Below are 19,568 nucleotides of genomic sequence, written 5' to 3' on the forward strand. Positions count from 1 at the left end.
TTACAGGCAGCGGAGTATGAGCTGAAGCTCCGCCAGCAAAATGCCATTTCTTATGCTTGTTCATATACAAGTATGAAGATGTGAGAAAATTTCATTCCAAGACCTTTATAGCTCAATAACATACATCCTATTTTAGTTTAGAAACTGTGAAACAGATCAGGTTTGCGAGATCATAAAATTAATCAGCCTTAAACATGCCATAAATATTTTGAGCGAGCTTCTCACCCTCACATTAATCATGAAGTGAGAATATTCCCATTTTAAGTATGCAGATAATGCTACAGCACGTTGTTTTATATGTGTGAGTATCATTTCAAAGTGCTTAGAAAAAATGCATTTCTGAAAATAAATGAATCCCATAATTACCAGAATAGCATAGAATTCTTCTAAGGATAACAGTTCCAGTACATCCAAGAGAGTTGTTATCATATTTTAACAACCCATATTTTATGATTTTTTTACCATTTACAAAACATTTTTTTTTAAACACTATCTCTGGTTCTTCACAAGCCCCTTGTGAGTAGATACTATCATTATTTCAATGTTAAGTGACTTGTCCAAGGTCACTGGCCTAGAATGATGAAATTACAACACAACCTCTCCTAAATAAAAGAGAATCCACACTTATTTTCAATGGCAACCTACTTAAAAGCCTGTTCAATTTTATAACATTTAAGTGTATACCTTATGTACAGCCCTTACTTTGAACTTCTTCCATGTAATAACAGATAAATTAAGAAACCACTCAGTCCTTTCTCTTTGGGATATTAAATGCCAAAAACAAACTGTCTTGTAGGTAATCTCTAATTTTTTCTTTATTCTTCAGTTTTTTAACTTCACTTTGCTCAATTTTTCACTCCTCTAAACTTGTGAAGGACAAAGCAGGTATAGATATGTGATTAATACATCCTGAAACCATAATTTCATTTAAAACTTTTTTAACTGCTTTATTCAGGTATAATTGAATGCAAATAAATATCAAATATTAACTATGTGCAATTTGATGAGTTTGCCCGTATGCAAACACCTGTGATAACTTTACCACAATCGAGGTAATAGAGGTACCGAACACCTTCCAAAGTTTCTTTGTTCCCCTTTGGTTTTTAGTTGGTTTTTTGTAGTAAGAACACTTAACATGAGGTCTACTCTCAACAGATTTTGAAATGCATGGATACAATGTTGTTAACTCTTGGTACTATGTTTCCAGAATGTATTCATCTTGCATAACTGAAACTTTATACCCATTGAACAATTCCCAATTTCCCCCATCTCCCTGGTAATCACTAGCGTATTCTCTGTTTCTGTGAGTTTGACTCTTTTAGATGCCACATATAAGTGGAATCATGCAGTACTTGTCCTGCTGTGTCTGGCTTATTTCACGTAGCATAATGTCCTCCAGGTTCCTCCATGGTGTTGCAAATGACAGGCTTTACTTCTTTTTATTTTTAAATACGATGTTTTGTTTTGTCTTGTTTTGTTTTGTTTTTAACTCCAACCTATGAATTTAACTGGGAAAGAGAATATAATGTTAATGTGCATATGATTGCTAACTATAGCCTTGTCTTTTCTTAGAAATGTATGCTTTTCATCAGGCACTTTTATTTTCTCTAAGCAAATTATGGGTTTATCCTTCATGCCCCATCCACCGGGTGCTGGTGTCTCTCTTAACAACCTCTGACCTTCCTGGGAATTCTGCTGTCCCTCCAGGTCTGCTTCTCTGTACAGATCCTCATGCTGTGGACCAGGAGTCACAAACTACAGCCCAGGGGCTAAATCCAACCCACAATCTTCCTTTGTCAATAAAACTTTATTGGAACACGGCCACAACATCCATTTGTATATGAACTGTCTGTGGCTACTCTCCTCTTTAATGATAGACTTGAATATGAACTACAGCGACCACATAGCCCACAAAGTCTAAAATATTTACTGTTTGACCCTTTCACGGGAAAAGTCTGCCTGCCGACCCCTACTCCAGACTAACGCCTGCATCAGATTCATCTGTGGAACAATTTTAAGATATAGGTGCTCAAGCCTCACACCCAGACGTCGTCCTGTATTAGGCCTGGGGCAGACTCTGGGTATCTGAATACTGACCAAGTCCCAGAGGTGATGGTAATGCACACCCCCAATTAAGGTCTCCTGCTGTGAAAGGTTTGCCTCAGCTTCTCCAGTCCACAGAGGGCTCTTCTCTGTAATTCAACTCTGGTGCTTCCTGAGCTGTAGGACAGATGGAGATTTTGACAGTCGTGTTCAGGAGGCTGCCCATCTGTTCTCAAGATGAATCCTGGTGCTCGTGTGGGAATCGTATGTTATTTTTCTGTAATTTTTCTCCCTCTTTCCCTCTATAAAAGTCCTCAGCATGCTGTGAGAAATCATTCCTCCCCAACCTTCCATCCACGTGGTTCCAGGAATAGACACCTGAGTCAGGCCTGACCCGTTAGACCATCCCGTCCCCTGTGACTGAGTCAGAGATATACAAGTCACCCAAGACAGGCCAGCTCATCTCGGGTCACCAACTCAACCAGTAAATACGTATTGACCGCCTATTGCATTAGTTTCCTATTGCTGCTCTAACACATTCTCACAAACTTAGGGCTTAAAACACAAATTTATAACCTAGGGTTTTCATTGGTCAGGAGTCTGGCAAGCTCACTTGGGTCTCTGCTTAGATTCACAGGTCAGAAACAGGGTGTCCTATCACTTGCTTCATTTATTTTTGGGTAACTGTACCATTTATTATTTATTTGATAGAGTTTACTTTTAGTCACCCAATCATTTAGATCTTTCAAGATTAAAACGCATACATACAAATTTTCTTTTCTTTTTTTATTATTAGGGGGAGATTCTTGAACTTGCCCAAGACATTGCATGTGCTTCAGAAAATGCTGGACTGATTTAGAAAACTAGGCAGGTGTACCACTCAGACTAAAAACAACTAATTCCTACCTTACTCTGTCACATCTAATTGTAAACCAGTAGCAGCCAAGTTACTGGCCTAGGAATTTTATCAGGTTTCATGTATTATCCTTTCCATACAATCAGATGACACATGTGACTTCATTTCCATGTACCCCTCACCTAGCATCATTTCGTCCTTAATTATGTGAGCAAGCACACAGGAGCGTGCTTTGAGGAGAGAACACGAAGATGACCTTGTTTGGAGGCTGCTGCTCTGAATCTCTCCCAGCTGGAGATTTGGTTCCTTAATTTTCAGGAGATTAAGCATTGAGTGGTTTGCTGAAAAGCATTTCAGTCTGCTGGTTCAGAATTTCGATTTTTGATTGGAGGTGGAGTGTGCCGACAGAGGGAGAATGTTTGGAGGCTGTTAAGGACAATGTCACTGAAAAGAAACCGTTTCCTGCAAGAGTTCTATTCTGAGGAGCTGCCTGTGGCAGTTCTCAGTGTTTCTGCCGGGGCGCTGACAGCTTTTACTGATACCGTCTCCATGCACTGGTTATCAGCTGTGCCCCTGCCTACTGTTCCCTGCATTTGGAAAAGGTCATTTATTGCAAGTTTACTGAAGTCCTTCGAGGCTCACAACCAACATTATCTTCAAAAACACAATGAGTGATGGTTGAGCTTTGTATACTAAGAAAACACACAGAGAGAAATGGAACTTGACAAGCATTAGGCAAGAGTCTGCCAGAAATTAACTAAGTATGTCATGGCCAAGGGTGAGAAAATAACAGAAGGCAACAAACCACTGCTGAATAAAAAGGAAACAAAGGAAAAAGAAGAAAAAGGTGGAGGAAAACAAAAACAAAACAAAACCCTGGACTAGAACTAAAGCAGCCCTGCATTTTTACATGCCAAAAAATCTAATTAGAAAAGAAATTGCAAACCACCAGTCAGATTGTTATGAACTGTGAAGAAATTTGAGAGAGGGCTGTCTACACTTTTATAAACTGTAACACAGCAAAAGCAGGGTGTGATATAACATTTCCATACAGAGGTGCTTGACTCTTTACTTCTCGCTTGTATCCACTGACTTGACCTAGGGATTTTATAATCAACGTTGAAACACTTTAAACATTATTCTTTTGTGGACTGGATTCAAATGACAGGAGACAGACAGAAGGGCCAGAACACAATTCTGGGCTAGTTTTTTTTTTTTTTTTTTGGTGGAAAACAGAGATAATGAGAAACAGCCCAGATCTTCCTTACTGATCAATTCTCCATTTCTCTCCTCATTCCCAGAAGGCTACCAGTTCTCTCACTTATGTAACCAGCAAGCTCACTGCCTTCTCCATAGCTAATAATAGCCTCCTGGTTTCTGTTATCTACTTGATCTGCAAACTGCTTCCCTGACAGCATTTTTTTTTTTCAGGGAAAGCCCAATACAACTGACATTTAGAGAAGCAATCTGAAGAATTTCAGTAGAGGAAATTGATATTTCCCATCCAAATCAGGCAATACTCTGGAATTAAGAAAGCACTAAAGGCTATAGAAAAAAAATAATAAAACGAGAAGATACAAAAGAAGGAAAATTAGCGCTCTGTGTTATTTGTGCTTTTTATTGTGTGTTTTAATGACATGTTGAACGCTCAGAGAAATTTTTCTTATTAACTTCAATCTTTGATATAGGTTTTCTTCTCTAAACCATGTATATTTGATTTCAACCTCGGAAGTTTAGGATATCTGACAACACAGAGGTGAAAATTAGCGACTCCCTGAGCCCAGTTGAGCAGGTCCCCAAAGAGAACATTATAGTGGAGCGTCACTCCTCACAGACCTCCACTACAGAAAGTTAGTTCTGGGTTTTAATTGTTGAAGTGGCTTAACTTTTGACTTCTACAACAAGCCATAAGCCTCCTCAAAAGCAGTTATGTCTGTGCTCACAGGCTCTTGCTTAAAATTGAAGCATGCTGTCTGTGGTGGTTTCCCAGGGCCGTCCTAACAAATTACTGTAAACTGTGTGGTTTAAACGCCAAAACTTCATTCTTACCGCAGTTGTGGGGCCCTAGAAGTATAAAGTCAAGGTGTCGACAAGGGTGTGCTCCCTCCAAGGGCTCCTCCAAAGGGGAACACTTCCTTGCCTCCTTGAGCTCTGGAGGCTGCCAGCAACCCTCCAGATCCTTAGCTTGTGGCTGCGTCCCTCCAATGTCCTCCTCTGTGGTCACATGACATTCTCGCTGTGTGCCTGTGTGTCCAAATCACCCTCTCCTTCCTCCTAGAAAGACACCAGTCACTGGATTCGGGTGAGCCCGTAGGGCCTCATTTTAACTTGATTACACCTGCAAAGACCGTCTTTCCAAATAACGTCCCATTTGCAGTTTCCGTGCGGACATGAATTTAGAGGAGTGGGCAGACAGTGACCAATACAGGGCAATGTTACATCAAGTGAGCATCACGCAGCATCCCCGCCCTTTGTTCTTACGTCTTTTGTGAGCTTTGATCAGGTCCGTGTGTCCCTCAGCCCAGCACACACTCACCTGCCTGCCCAAGTGCCCCTTGCACAGTGTAACTTCCCTTCTTGAGGCAGAACAAGGCCTCAGATAAAAGGAACTGCACACACATGCTCTGTTCCGAAGCTCCCCTCACACTTTGCGATTTCCTTCCTTGTGTTGCCTCTTCCCACAGCTTGGCCATTCACTCTGCGTTCATACACACTGTTGTTTAATGCCTGCTCATTTTAGCCTTCGCAGCCAAGACGATTATTCCAGTGTGGTTACTTCTGTACCAGGCAGGCAGAGATCTGAACGAGTCCTGCATCACACATGCTCAGACAATCAATGGGAATGACACATTTTTAAATGGCATAACTGTAGTAAATTCTGGGGAGCTGCCGACTCTATGAACTACCATTCTCCTCAGAAATATCTGTCCCGCTCCTACCTAATCTTGTGGGTGGGGCTACAGCTGCCCCATTCCAGGGGAAGCACCTGGTCTAAGCTGGACCCTCAGATGCCCGGTCTGTGATTGTTCAAACTCCAAGGAAGATAGTTATCCACGCCTATCCCTCCCCTCCCTTACCCTTGGAAGACTTGAAGATGCCGGCCATCAACTTTTTGGTTATGTAAGAAGTCAATCTATAAAGAAGGGAAATAAAGCTGATACAAAGCAGAGCTGAACAAATAGAGAATCCTCTCAGCATTTAAGGATCTGGCTGGTGTCTGTCATTTCGTGTTTCTGGATTCTGTGAACTAACAAATTCCTTCCATTCAGCTGAAACCAGGTGCATTTGTGTTTCTCTCACTAAAATAACCTCAGGGATACAGACTAGCACATATCTGGCCTTGACAAAATATTAAAGCTGAAAGGAAAGATTTTGGACATTGTAATGGGTTGAATTGCATCCCCTCCAAAACAAGACATATTGGAGTCGTAAATCCCAGTGCCTCAGAATGTGTTGTTATTTGGAGATATGGTTTTCACAGATGTAACCAAGTTAAAATGAGATCGTTAGGGTGGGCCCTAATCCAACATTACTGGTGTCCTTATGAAAAGGGGAAATTTGGACACAGAGACAGACACACATAGAGGGGAGGTGAAAATGAAAAGACACAGGGAGATGGGACATCTCCAAGGCAGAGAGCCCTGGAACAGATCTTTCCCTTACAGCTCTCAGAGGGAAGCAGCCCTGTCGGCACCTTGATTTCGGACTTCTGGCCTCCAAATTTGTGAAGCAATGAATTTTAGTTGTTGAGATCGTACAGTTTGTGGTACTTAGCCCTAGAAAATTAATATGGACATTATCTATTCACTCCTCAGTGACAGTAAAGAAACAGGTCCAGAGAGTTAAGCAGCCTGATTGGCTGCACCAATTCACATTCCCAATTTACGTTGCACCAATGTAGGAGGGTTCCCTTTTTTCCACCTCCTCTCCAGCATTTATTGTTTGTAGATTTTTTTAATGATGGCCATTTTGACCGGTGTCAGGTGGTAGGTAACTCATTGTAGTTTTGATTTGCATTTCTCTAATGATTAGCGATGTTGAGCATCTTTTCATGTGCCCGTTGGCCATCTGTACAATTCCATTTTCTTAGACAGCGCTCCCAGACTTTCCAGGTGATGAGCAAAGGGATATAAATAACCCAATGTCATGGCTGGAGTCCCAGCTGTCCCAGTCACTCCATGTCCTCTAGAAGCATATTGAGGACTCACTAATTCTCTCCACTTAATTTGTCAGCACTGTTGGCCACACAGCCAGAGTCTTCATCCCTCCTGACTTTATCCTGGGAGTCATATCGTGCTGGGTTGGTGCCGCCCCCAGAAGACGAAGACAGATGTCACCCAGACAGCCCCTCAGTGTTTCCTGGGCGTGATCCTGCAGCTACTTCCCCATCTACAGCTCTGCCCAAAGCAAACACCTCCTGCCAGAGAGCAGGAATTCAAGACTTTCTCTTCTCTGCTTTTTCCATCCCTAAAGGGGTTAGGCAGAGCTGAGAAGAATCATGGAGCTCGGGTTCAACTCATAATCCTGACTCTGCCAATCAGTGGGTGTGTGGTCCAAGGCGACTACTAAATTCCATAGTTTGTGCTTTGTTTTTCTCGCGTAGAGTGGCAACAATATCAACAATAAAACGTTATCTAAGATTTACCTGAGATGATGCATGTAAAGAATTCGGCACAGTGCCTGAAACAGATTATTACTCAATACATGCAAATAATTGAAATAATGAGGCACCCCTATCATTACACACATATAAACACAAAGAACCATGGGAGAAGGAAGAGAATTCTGAAGCTTTTAATGACTAATTATCTATTAATCTATTTAACAAAAGATCTACTCCTAATTGCTCTGTTCCTGCAGAGTGTAGAATAATTCTACCTATTTTTCTTTTGGAGAGATTATTTAAAAGGATACTTTTTATGCCTGAATACATTGAAATTCCTACAGAATAGCACTTAAATCATAAGACACTCTCCCAATTTCCTTCATTTCCTTATTTTAATGAATATAGAAATACACTAATAATGACCTAATAAATTTTCATTTCATTTTAAATCGTGTTCACCCCGTATTACAAAACAAAATAAAAAATATTTGCTATTGCAAATACAAAAAGCAACACAATGGATAATAAATAATATGATGGAGCTCACTAGACAACGTGTTGGGCCTGGAAAATTAATGATTTTTAATTTGGGGGAGATAAGTTGCTTCTTATGTATTTCTTTATTTCCTATAGTCTGGCAATGCCGCCATCTTGGCATTGTTAATCGCCGTTTCTAATGACACTTCTGGGGCTGTCTCTACACAGTACATTGCTTTCCGCAATTCAGCCACCTATTGCAGCCTTCTCTGGTCTTGCCTGCTTGTTGTACCAAATCCCAAACAAGTTGATGCTGCAACCTTTCTAGTACTTTTCCAGCACTCCCTGCTGATCCATAAATTACAATCATAGGTTATCCCTTATTCCACTGAAACATTGTGAGAAACCATTACATAAATGCTATTTGAGCCCTTCATGGACAGATGCTATATATAAAGAAAAATAATTAGCTTTGTATTTCCAACCTGAACCACGTGACGCACCAACAATACAGAAGCACGCACTTTCCTCTGACATCAGTGGATGATTTATCATCTCTCCCCTACAGATGCCCAAATCTGCTCCTTTCAACGTTTTCACATAGATTTAGATTTTCCTATCTGAATGATCTTTGTCAACTGGTAATTTAGATTTCTCAGCAGATGTCACATAAGTCTAGCATAAATACTTTTTAGGTGTAAGTTAAATTTGTGGCATAACATATAGAGGTCAGTGTTCCCACAATAATCTAGAATGATAAAGAAATCACTACCATATTTTTTTAACAAATAGTAGCATACCTTCCCAATTTTTCATCATGAATATTATTCATTTAGATTTGTTTAAAAAGAAGCCCTTTTAGTTATATGTACAGCTGAAGAACATACCATTTCTACTTTCTTAATCATAAATTCCCATATTTTTGCAGTATGCCTTGTCCATGGGTTAAATGGACACACAAAAATCTGAGATACCTCATCCCTTGTCTCTGGTTCACGCCTATCAACACAAGTTGATAGCTGTGACTTTGCTGCTTGGCCAGCCGTCTCTGTCCTTTACTACCAACTAAAACTCAAGTTATTAGGCGTGTTTTACAGACTGCATGTTCGTGTCCACCCCCATCCAAAATTCATATGTTGAAACTTCAACCTCCAATGGGATGGTATTTGGAGATTAAGGGCAATTGGGGGTACATGGGATTAGTTATAAGAAGAAACACAGAGAGCTTTCTTCCTCGCTCTCTTACTTCACCATGTGAGGACACAGCAAGAAGACAGCCATCTACAATCCAGGAAGAGGGTGCTCCCCAAGAACCTGGGGACACCTTGGTCTCCAACCTCCAGCCTCCGGAACTATGAGAAATAATTTCTGTTGTTTAAGCTCCCAGTCTATGGTATTTTTGTAATTGCAGCCCAAACCGACTGGGCCAGCATGGTTTGGAAGGTCCTGTATAAAAGCACTTTTCCACCTGTCCGCATTTACTCACCGCCTCTCCCCACCATGCAACTTGAGCATCTCAAGGTTCCTTGAATAAACCAGATCATTGAACAAAGTCGTCACTTCATCTGGACTACCATTGTCTGCTCTCTTTCCTTTTACCGAGGAAATTCATATTCATACTTTGAACAATAGCACAAATATCAATGACTCTGTGAAGCATTTACTGAATTCCTGAGGATAGAGTTGATCTCTTCTCTCCGTTCCTGTAGCACTTTGTCAAATTTCCGTTTAATTTTACTACGTTATATAGAAAAATATTTACTTATATATCTATCTTCTAGTCTGAAAGGTAAGCATATTTATCAGAAGAAAAATGTCTAATTTATGTATGTATTCTTTTGGAAACATGTTTGGCACACAATATATTATTGATTGATTGGGTAGCTAAAAAGGTAGGACAGATGGATGATAATAATTATTCATTTGATTGGCAGAATGGCGAACTTTAAATAAGAGACATCTAAAATACAGAGAAACTGTGAGAAAAAGAAAAGGAACTTAGTTGTTCCCCATTGAGCAAAGCACACAGTGCATAGTTTATAATAAAAGAAAATTGGATATACATTCACTGACCACATATCATGTATAAAGTCTTGAACAAAGAATGGGAACTACAAAGACTAAAAGAATACTGTGTGTAAATTTGTGGAATGGGTAGACTGTTGGAAATAAATAGAAAGTATTAAAATAGGGTTGGTTCTCATTTGGGCCTATCATCCATGGTATATATGATTTAAAAAAATAATGTTCTTGAAAATGACATGCATAGAAAATTTAAAACCTGTATTCACTCTAATTGGTCTCCTCAACATGCAACATTTCACATCACTTTTTCTTAGACTCGTTGTAAATCACCTTTAGCAAAGATGACAACTTTGAATGTAACTTCTTTCTGCCTTCACTAATTCTACAAAATAGACATGTTTATGTGGTTTGGCTACAAGGAAGGTAGGAAAAGGAAAGAACTGGAAAAACTGTAATTGTCCATGAACTAAGTAAGTACCAAGAGTAGTTGGACCTACTCACAGATAGAGTAATTCAATACATAAGGCAAAACATAAAATAATAATAATAATAATAAATCATTTGGAGATTTTCTCTCCCTGTTTTTAGCTAGGTCAACTTTAGGGATATACAAATCTCAGAGGAGGACTCTTGAGTAAAGTACATGGACAATTAAATGTGTTTTCAGTATTTATTCCCACCCATTTCATCTTTAACAGCAAGAAACTTTAGTCCTGAATTTAGAAGCATAAAGATCTAAGTCCGGAGGCATCCAGGAGAACACGGTAAACCACAGCAGTGACCCTGCAGCTCATGGTACCCAAAGCACTAAGCCCAGTAGAACACAGAGCATACTTCATTTATGTATAATTTTTTACCACCTACCCCCCCCAAAAAAAATTTTTTTGATGCAGCTACTAATGTGAAATCGTATTAAAATAAATAAAAATGTTAAATTAATAAATCAATCATTTAGGAGGAAAGAGAGATGTACCAAATAGCTTGTAAAATTTTATTGTTCAATTGAGTATTAATTTTAATTCTGGAATTCCTAAAAGACAAAGCAAAAAGAAAACTATACTATAATGTAGTCCTGTCAGATTAAAAGAAACAAGAGATTTCCTGAGAAGCAAATTACATTCCCAGAAAAAAGGTGCTCCCAAAGAAATTAAGAAATTTATCACATGAATCCTATAATGAGAGACAATAGACTCATCATAGATCCTACCTTCCACTGCAGTTTTGTAAAAGCTCCAAAGAATCCTATAAAGGAGTATTTCTTGAATTGATCTTGTATAAGAGCCAGCCCACTCAAGTTCTCCACTTCTCATTTCAGGGGCAATATTTAAAATATTTAACAACAGAATGGTACAGGCCTTGGTATTGGTACAGAGCCTGAGAAGAGTCCTGCTGTGTCAGGGAATATTATTTCCTTTATTTGTTGGATTGTGGGCAAGTCCAGGGGTCCTGAGGGAAGGTCTTTGATTGGAGGGACTTTGCTCAGGGGGCTGAGTACAGTGATTATTTATCAATTGGTAGAGAAGTATTTTAATACTGAAAACAGTTATGCTCTTGCTCACCTGTCTCTTAACCAAAAAGATGTAAACCAAGCTCTCAAGGATGATGTTCAAAGCCAAACTAGCAATTCCTTAAGGAAAAATGAGAAATGAAACCACCACGTGGCTGATTGGATCAGGAAACTTGAAGAGATCACTGGCTGATTCACTGGCTGATTGGATCAGCCAATCATGTTTATTAATATAATTAAGGGATCAATATTTGAGAGTATGATTTAAGATGGCGGTGATACTCTTTAGGTGCTTGTTTTTAATTGTGAAAGAAAAACCAACATCTATTTAGTAGACTTGAGACTGAAATGTGGGTGAATAATTAGGATGAGAGGAAAAGATATTGAGGTATTTGTGGCAGGAGATGCCTAAGGAGTAAAGAGGCCACCGAGAAGCTGAGCGGCCCAGGCAGAGTGAAGGAGGAACAAGCTTTCACGAGGTGTCCTCAGCTGGGAAGCCATGAAGGGGTGGACACAGATATGGAGACAGAAGAGTAATTTCATGGAAGGCGGGAAAGAAATAGTTTAGCGTGTGGACAACGGTTGCAGGTCTTAGAGGATTTCTCTAAGAAAGTTATTTACAAGCTTTTGATTGAAAATATTCTACAGAGAAATAGGGTCAAAGCCTGAGTATCAGTGGTTAATAGAAAGGACAGGTGGTTGGGAAAGGAAAACAATGCGTATGTATCATAGGTTCATTAGATCAAAACGAGTTTTCATCAAAAATGAATTCAGAGCAAGAGAGCATTGGATTTGGGGTCAGACTGCCCAGGATAGAAGTGTGGCCACGCCACAGACGAGGTGCCTGAACTCAGACAATCTACTTAATCTCTCAGTTCTCACCTACAAGTCAGGAAAAATAATAGAACCACTACACAGGGGTAGATATGAGGATTAAATAAGTACATTTGAAGCATTGAATACAGGCCAGGCATACAGTGAATGCTGTACAATTGTTTGGTAGTATCATTGTCATCATTATTACCATCATCATCATTACTGCTATTATTAAATGATTAATAGTAAGATTTCATTAGAGAACAACTGCTCCAGTTTAATTCAACAAATGTTTTTCTAGCACTTTATGGATGCAATTAGTATAAACAGTTATGGGAAGATGGATAAAATTGGTCTTTGGCCTCAATTCATTTTTTTTGTAATTCAGTCAGTTCACCAGCAAACTTTTATTGAATGTCTGTGTGTGCCAGCCGTTCTACGTGGCAGAGCATGGAAATCATAGCAAAGTGTGATTCAAGCACAGTGTGGTTAGAGCCATGATAGAGATACACACAGGTGCTATGGGACCACAGAGGAGGGTTGTGTTAGTCAGAAAGATGTTTGAACTCTTCCTAAAAGACTCAGGGAAACCAATCAAGAGACCCTAAGGGCTGTAGGCTAACCATTCAACCAGAACATATTGGATGTTTATAACCAGTTAGGTTCTGATCAGTGGGTAGAAGCTGTGCAGAAGGTAAATATTGTGAATGCCATTCCTGGAGAAGTATAATCTCAAGGCTAATAGTGTGTGTGTGTGTGTGTGTGTCTGTGTCTGTGTGTGTGTCTGTGTGTGTCTGTGTGTGTGTGTCTGTGTGTGTGAGATGGGTAGCATTTATATGGACCTTTGATGATAAGACATTAACATACAGAAATGTGAAAACAAATGAGCCAAAGGATAGGGTTAAGGATGGGGGAAACCAGAATACATATCAAGGTGCAGCTAGTGTGCAGATTTACTAGCAGAGAAAGGGGTAGAGTGTGATAAAAAGACTGGACATTTTGAGAGGAGCTAGGGTACAGGACGTACATGTGTGGTCTGAGTAGTCTGACTTGTGTTGTGGTCTGAGTAGTCTGACTTGTGTGTGGTCTGAGTAGTCTGACTTGTGTTGCAATTTGTGAACCTTGAAGATCATTTTAGGAAGACAATTCTAAGTTCATTTGGAAGGAGCTAGTAGAAGGAGAGGGTCCTATCAGGCTATAGCTACAGTCCAGGAGAAAAATGATGATGGGATAACCTAGGGCAGGTGCTTAGGGAGACGTTGAAAGGGTGATCAGCAGTTTCATGGTGACTGTTTAGTGATTTGTAGTGTTTATGATGATGGCACATGGCTATCAAAGTTATCTTGTGAGCAACATGAATGTTATATGTACCATACTTAAACTGTAGGGGAATGTATGAATCATTGCCTTAAAGTCTATTACTCTCTTTACATAATATGCTTTTTAAAATTTTAATAGACTATCTTTTAGAGCAGTTTTAGGTTGACAGCAAAATTGAGCAGAAGATACAGAGATTTCCCATGTACCCCTGTCCCCAACATGCACGGCCTCCCTATCAATATTCCGCATCAGAGTGGTACACTTGTTAAAATCAGTGAACCTGCATTGATACGTGGTAATTGCCCAGAGTCTATAGTTTACAATAAGATTCACTCTTGGTGTTGTACGTTCTGTGGGTTTTGGCAAATGTATAGTGACATATATCCACTATTATAATATCATAAAGAGCAGTTTCACTGCCCTAAATATAATATACAGACAGTCCCCAACTTACAATTGTTCGACTTACAACTTTTCAACTTTATAATGGCATGAAGGCGATACACATTCGGTAGAAACCATACGTTGAATTATGAATTGTGATCTTTTCTTGGGCTAGTGATATGTGGTATGATCCTCTCTTGTGACAGTGGGCAGCCAGCCACAGCTCTCAGTCATGAGGGTAAACAACTAGTACACTTGGGACCATTCTGTACGCAGACAACTATTCTGTTTTTCTCTTTCAGTGCAGTATTCAGTAAGTTACATGAGCTGTTGAACATTATATTATAAAATAGTCTGTGTATTAGATGATTTTGCCCAACTATAGGCTAATGGAAGCGTTCTGAACACGTTTAAGGTAGGCTGGGTTAAGCCTATGATGTTTGGTAGGGTAGATGTATTAAATGTATTTTTGACATAACATGGTTTATCAGGATGTAACCCAATACACTTGAGGAAGACCTGTACTTTTTTTTTTTAACATCTTTATTGGAGTATAATTGCTTTACAATGGTGTGTTAGTTTCTGCTTTACAGCAAAATGAATCAGTTATATATATATACATATGTTCCCATATCTCTTCCCTCTTATGTCTCCCTCCCTCCCACCCTCCCTATCCCACCCCTCCAGGTGGTCACAAAGCACCAAGGTGATCTCCCTGCGCTAGGCGGCTGCTTCCCACTAGCTATCTACCTTACGTTTGGTAGTGTATATATGTCCATGCCACTCTCTCGCTTTGTCACAGCTTACCCTTCCCCCTCCCCATATCCTCAAGTCCATGCTCTAGTAGGTCTGTGTCTTTATTCCTGTCTTACCCCTAGGTTTTTCATGACATTTTTTTTTCTTAAATTCCATATATATGTGTTAGTATACGGTATTTGTCTCTCTCTTTCTGACTTACTTCACTCTGTATGACAGACTCTGGGTCTATCTACCTCATTACAAATAGCTCAATTTTGTTTCTTTTTATGGCTGAATAATATTCTATTGTATATATGTGCCACATCTTCTTTATCCATTCATCTGATGATGGACACTTAGGTTGTTTCCATCTCCGGGCTATTGTAAATAGAGCTGCAATGAACAATTTGGTACATGACTCTTTTTGAATTATGGTTTTCTCAGGGTATATGCCCAGTAGTGGGATTGCTGGGTCGTATGGTAGTTCTATTTTTAGTTTTTTAAGGAACCTCCATACTGTTCTCCACAGTGGCTGTATCAATTTACATTCCCACCAACAGTGCAAGAGGGTTCCCTTTTCTCCACACCCTCTGCAGCATTTATTGTTTCTAGATTTTTTGATGATGGCCATTCTGACTGGTGTGAGATGATATCTCATTGTAGTTTTGATTTGCGTTTCTCTAATGATTAGTGATGTTGAGCATTCTTTCATGTGTTTGTTGGCAGTCTGTATATCTTCTTTGGAGAAATGTCTATTTAGGTCTTCCGCCCATTTTTGGATTGGGTTGTTTGTTTTTTTTTTATCAAGCTGCATGAGCTGCTTATAAATTTTGGAGATTAATCCTTTGTCAGTTGCTTCATTTGCAAATATTTTCTCCCATTCTGAGGGTTGTCTTTTGGCCTTGTTTATGGTTTCCTTTGCTGTGCAAAAGCTTTGAAGTTTCATTAGGTCCCATTTGTTTATTTTTGTTTTTATTTCCATTTCTCTAGGAGGTGGAAGACCTGTACTTTTAAAGCAGAATATATTTTTCTAATTTACTAAAATTTCGGGCATACATCTATGAGTGATTTTAAAGTCTAACACACTCCTAGCAATTTCCAAGAAAGTTTCTGTGGAAACACGTTTTCCAGTAGTCTATAATTGTCTACAGTCTGCTTTGTATCATGCACAGAAATATTTAAGTGTGTTGATGATATTCATTTTCACTTGCAATCTGGTTTAACTGGCAACTGGCAAAACCAGTTAAAATTAAGAAGATAGATATTTTGAGCTAAACTACAAACAGTTCTGCTGGAAATAGAACATGATAACTAAATTGCTGTCATTCATGCCTTGGTCTCTAGAAGCTGAATAATGGAGGATTAAAGAGGCTACAACTTCCCTACGTAGAACAAAACAAAACTATATATTGGTTCTCCTTGAGCATCTGAAATGTACCCCAGACATCTCACAGATGCACAAAGAAAGTCAGTGCTAAAACAAATATTCTCAATCATCTCAGCCCTTAATATGTTATGCAGGAATTTTTCTAAACTGTACCAGAGCCTAAGAGAGTATCTTAAAGTGCACATTTAACTTACCGCTGTGTGCATCTCACACAGGAGTACTAGATCATTCATCTGAACCAGCTGTAGCAGTTAATAGAAAGATTTGCTGTGTGTGTCTCTAAATTTAACTTTCACTCAGATTTTAGAATCTCTTTAAACTAACAAAAAATATCAAAGCCATCTTAGAAGATAGAGGAGGAGTATCTGTTCTACACAACGTCCCATCACAATTGGCTTGGTTTCTCTGCTAATTACGCTCCACATCGGGTCTGAGCCTTTGACAGCTGTGCTCTCATTGCTCACGCTCCTGGTCTCTTCATAGAAAGGCGGCACCCCCCGCCACCCGGGCTTCCCTGGTGGCGCAGTGGTTGAGAGTCCGCCTGCCGATGCAGGGGACACGGGTTCGTGCCCCGGTCCGGGAAGATCCCACATGCCGCGGAGCGGCTGGGCCCGTGAGCCATGGCCGCTGAGCCTGCGCGTCCGGAGCCTGTGCTCTGCAACGGGAGAGACCACAACAGTGAGAGGCCCGCGTACCGCAAAAAAAAAGGTGCCCCCCTCCAGTGGTCATAAATCTATGTTTAAAGAAAACTAATTAGGTATAACTGCTTCTCAAAAAATGAGGGGAGGAGGGTACAAAAAAAATCAAGACGCAAAGCTTATTTTTCATGCAGCTTTTTGTTATGATGGCTGTTCTTTCTTTCCATACTTTTAGCTATTTTTATTCACATAGAAGAGAATCATTACTGTCAATTTTAGTATCTACCTGACAGACTTCATTTTTAGCATCTATCAGACAGACTACATAAGTATACCCAAAAGCAAAAGCAAAATTGTGTCCCAAGACAGTAATAAGATATAAAAAACAGCCATGGAGAAAAGATGATGTGAGTAATAGATCAGTCTTTGAGGTAGAATAATCCAGAAGATTTTCAGTTTCTTGCCTACTATCAGTGAGGTTCAAGAAAACCCATCTCACCACTGCAGGAGGAGACACAGAAAAAGTATCTTGGCAAAAGCTCATGGGAGAGGTACTTATCCCATTCATTCACTATGAGGAATCATGTCATAGTAATTTTCAATCAAAACAGAAATGTGAAAAAGTATTGTTGATGAATTTTTGTCAATAGGCAGAATGTCTATAACAACTGGACTCCTAGAAGTTCTTACCGTATCTTGTGCAGTAAAAGCACCTGTATCCATTTCATCTCCTATTTTTAATCCCTTTAATATTTAGCCCAGTAAAAGTCAACACATAATTAATTGTATATAATTATTAATTGCAGTGAATCAGTAAATTGGTTTAAAAGTATGCTAAATGAAAAATCAAGCCCTTTTCTAATCTGAAGTTCATGAAACTCTTGGAATTTCTATCTAACCACTTCCTAAATGATGTCCTACTGTCCAGACCAGCTCCAGTCCTTACTCAGTCGGTTCACCTGCCTAGAATGATCTCTCTCTTCTCCCTCTTAGTTTCACTCAAGGATTACTGAAAATCCCTTCTCCTCTCGGAATTCTTTAACCTCAGGAAGCTACATCTCTCTCTTCATTCCATCGGAATATATATACCTTTGCTTTTGTCACTTAGCTATTAATTGCCTGACAAAAAGTCTTATCTCCTTAGCTAAATCATGCATTCTTGAAGATCAAGACCTATGATTCATATTTTTCTACACTTGCACAAAAGTGATACTCATTAAATATATGCTGTACATATCGATATTAATTATATGAAGAAACTCAAATAAACGAATTTCAAACAACACATAGTCATTAAGCCCCTACCTGATACAGAGTATAGTCCTGTGTATGAAGGAAGATATAAAAAATACGTACATAAAGCAGGGACCCTATCAAGTAGTTTTATTTTATAGTTAGGGAAATAAGAGCTAGACTGGTGAAAGATAACCAATAATGCAAATAAGTATAAAGTGAGCAGTGCAAACACTATGAGTTAACAAGTGTCTGGTATAATGGTTGAGTAGAAATATCAAATAAAACCAACCTGGACTTAGGTAAGGAGAGATTTTATTTGAGAAAACTATTGCAATAGGAGGAAGAAGGCCATCGTTGTAGGGTAGGGGGTCTATCCCAATATGGTGAGGGGACCAATTCAAGTAGGGGGAGGGAGACTGTGACAGTAGGAAGAAGAGCCCCTATTGTAAGATTCTGCAAGTGTCTCGAAGGTCAGGCAGAAACCTTCCCTTTACAGACACAGGTAAACAAAGTTATCAAGAAGTGGAGTTGGTGGAGGGAGGAAAGATGTGTTGATGTTGAGTTGAGATCTGATCGATTGGGGGAATTTTTTTCGTCAAAGTCAGCTGATTCTCAGGAGAGGTTGTTAATGAAGGGCTCTTTCTCCTTACAATGCTCAAGGGTGGGCAACTTTCCAGGTCTGGGGAGGAGATCAAGCATGGGAATTTCTACACTTAGCCTAACTGACTTCAGTTTCATAATATCACAGAATCATGCATTTTCTTTATCTGTAAAATAAGAGCATTAGAGGAGGTGAGGGCTGAGGTTCCTTTAAGCTCATTCTATTTATGCAAAATAAATACCAGAGGCACCCCCGACTAGAATAAAATACGTCCTAGCCGTTCACACTCCGGAGGCTCAAGGCTTTCTGAGTTTTCCTCCACCTAATCATTAGAAAAGATAGGTATTATTCTCACCACTCTTTAAGAGACAAAACAAAGCCTTAGAGAAATGATGCTGCTTATTTACCAAAGGGCAAAGAAGAGAGAAACAGGCAGAGCTGGGAATGAGCCTGACACCGTAGATGGTTTCATTTGCTCTACCCTACAAGCTTCTCAAGAAGGGCTTGACTGTAAATATCACTTTTCTGGGTTTAGAGGGAAAAAAAAGTCATGGAAACATGGAGAGAAGGGCTGTATCTGCCTGTTGGAGAAACCAAGAGCTGCCCTCTAGCTGAACTTGTGAGTTGTACCACTTAGATACCGATGATGCGCTTTTAAAAACTATCCTAAGTGGTGACCCAGTGGAGTAAAGAGTTGCTAAATCACCTGGAAGAAAAAGACCTGTTTCTACTATTTTGTTTTGCTTTGTTTCAATAAAGGTATCGAGTTTGTGGGTTTTCGCACCGTACCACAGAAGAGGCCCTCTCCGCGCCTCAGGAATCATTTCTGTTGAAGCCTGTGGAAAATCTAAAGCAGTTGGTGAGTTTAGCCCTTTCTGTTTGTAAGAAAGAAAACCAAGCATTTTCACCCAACTATCAAAGCAGAAACTGCACC

General features: G+C 39.6%; 1 long non-coding RNA gene across 4 annotated transcripts in view; it reads left to right on the forward strand.

Annotated features, from left to right (window-relative positions):
• Positions 1 to 19,568, forward strand: part of LOC307196841 — a 428,961-nt gene that overhangs the window by 321,771 nt on the left and 87,622 nt on the right. For all 4 annotated transcript variants that reach the window (XR_013831244.1, XR_013831245.1, XR_013831246.1 and 1 more), the window contains one exon: positions 19,394 to 19,493. This is a non-coding gene — a long non-coding RNA (uncharacterized lncRNA). The remainder of the gene's footprint in view (positions 1 to 19,393; positions 19,494 to 19,568) is intronic.

Source organism: Stenella coeruleoalba (assembly GCF_951394435.1).
Source record: "Stenella coeruleoalba genome assembly, chromosome: 14".
NCBI classification, from domain to species: Eukaryota; Metazoa; Chordata; class Mammalia; order Artiodactyla; family Delphinidae; genus Stenella; species Stenella coeruleoalba.